The following is a 2,219-nucleotide window of genomic DNA, read 5'->3' as shown; positions in this document are numbered from 1 at the left end:
TTTATTGCCGTTCCCTTGCGTGTTGGTGGTTGAGCTGAGCAAAATGAAGTCTTTTTTGACAACTTAAATCTTGTCTCCGTTTATCTTGATGTTATTTACTGGTTCAGTGGTGAGGATTTTTGTTTTCTTTACATTGAGATTGCAGTACATACTGAATGAAGGCTGTGGTCTTTGATCTTCACCGTAATACTTCAAGTCCTTTTTGCTTTCAGCAAGCAAGCTTGTATCATCTGCGTATTGCAGGCTGTTAGTGAGTCTTCCTCCAATCCTGATGTCATGTTCTTCATTTTATAATCCAGCTTCTTAAATTATTTGCTCAGCATACAGATTGAATAAGTATGGTGAAAGAATACAACCCTGGTGCACACCTTTCCTAATTTTAAACCATTCAGTGTTTCCATGTTCTGTTTGAGCAACTACCTGTTGGTCTATGTGCAGTTTCTTTCTGAGCACAATGAAGTGTTCTGGAATACTCATTCTTTGAAATGTGGTCTATACATAGCTTGTCAAGATCCACATAATCAGAATCCTTTGTATATTCAGTAAAGCACAAGTAAACATCCTCTGGTATTTGCTTTCAGCCAAGATCCATCTGATGTCAGCAATGATATTCCCCGTTCCATGTTGTGTGAATCTAGCTTGAACCTCTGGAAGTTCCCTGTCAATGTATTGTTGCAACTGTTTTTTTGAATTAGCTTTAGAAAAATTTTACTTTATGTGATATTAATGATATTGTCTGATGATTTCCACTTTCTATTGGGTCACCTCTCTTTGGAATAGGCATAAAAATATGGATCTCTTCCAATCAGTTGGTAGCTGTCTTCCAAATTTCATGGCATTGATAAGTGAGTGCCTCCTGTGCCACATCAGTTGGTTGAAAGATTTCAGTTTGTATTCCATCAATTTCTGGAACCTGATTTCTTTGCCAGTTCCTTCAGTGTACCTTGGATTTCTTCCTTCTGTATCATTGATCATATGTTACCTCTTGAAATGGTTGAACATCGACCATTTCTTTTTGTTACAGTGACTCTGCATTCCTTCTATCTTTTTTTGATGCTTTCTGCATCATTTCAGTAGTTTGCCCATAGGATCCTTCAGTATTTCAAGTTGAGGCTTGAATTTTTTCTTCAGATCTCTCAGCCTGAGAAATGCTGAACATGCCCTTCCCTTCTGGTTTTCTAACTCAAGGTTAGAACAACTGATTCTTAACTCTGTTTCGAACTTTTGCATTGAATTTGCCCGAAATTATCAGTACATTTAAAAAAATGTTTTATTGTGAATTATGTGATAGTTTACATGGGAGAACATTAGATTTACATTCATCCTATCGTATATCATTTACTTGCCATGGTTACAATCCCCTCCATGCATCATCATCCAACCAAAGGGTATACACTACAAGCCTGCCCCCCGGGTTGTCAGCATACAGCCCTTTTCCCTCTCTGGGTCTAAAGTCCCCAGCTGCTCCATTGCTCAACGTCATGGTCTCTGCCTCCATGTCTGGCATCACTGCTTCTCTGGGTAGGGTCCCACTCTCTGCTCTTCTCCCTTGATGGTCCCAGGGACCTCCGCTCCTAGACTGCAAAGTTAATCACTCCCCTCCTTGCTACAAAACGTCTACCTTTACATTTCCAACCCTCACAATCAGTCCTGATAACAGTTATTCACTATTGTATCACACGAGACCCATCTGCATTTCATTTCATCAGCCCCGCCTAGACAGATGGGATACTACTAAGTGGAGGTTCTACCTTCCTTCACGCCCTCTGGATCTAGGTTCCCTCTTGAAAGCTTATAAGCCAGTCACGCCTTGCCTTTGTAGCCTGCCTCCCCCCCCCTTCCCCGCTCCCCACCCCACACTTTAGGTAGCCAATGTCCCAAGTTGCCCTGTCTGCTCTGTGTATGGAGGGGATGGGAATGATCCTTGCTGTAAAGATACGTTCCCTCTTTTGAGCTACTGCATCCATAGGTGTAGGTCAAGTTCATTAAATTGTATCAGATTACTCCTTTTTTCCTCTTCTAATTGAGTTCTGATCATCCAGTCTAATCAGTGCATCTTGATTGCATGTTTGATCAATTTCAGACCGAAGATGGTAGAATTCTTCAATTTCATCATCACTGGCTTTAGTGGTTGGTGCACTGGTCTTCCTTGTAGGTGTATGGATATTATCCTATCACAAAAAGTGTTGTACTTCAAGAAAAATCTTGAAATGTTCTTT

The sequence above is a fragment of the Chrysochloris asiatica genome, unplaced genomic scaffold, assembly GCF_000296735.1.
Source record: "Chrysochloris asiatica unplaced genomic scaffold, ChrAsi1.0 scaffold00042, whole genome shotgun sequence".
Lineage (NCBI taxonomy): Eukaryota > Metazoa > Chordata > Mammalia > Afrosoricida > Chrysochloridae > Chrysochloris > Chrysochloris asiatica.
The sequence above is the reverse complement of the archived record's forward strand: the minus strand, read 5'-3'. Positions refer to the sequence as shown.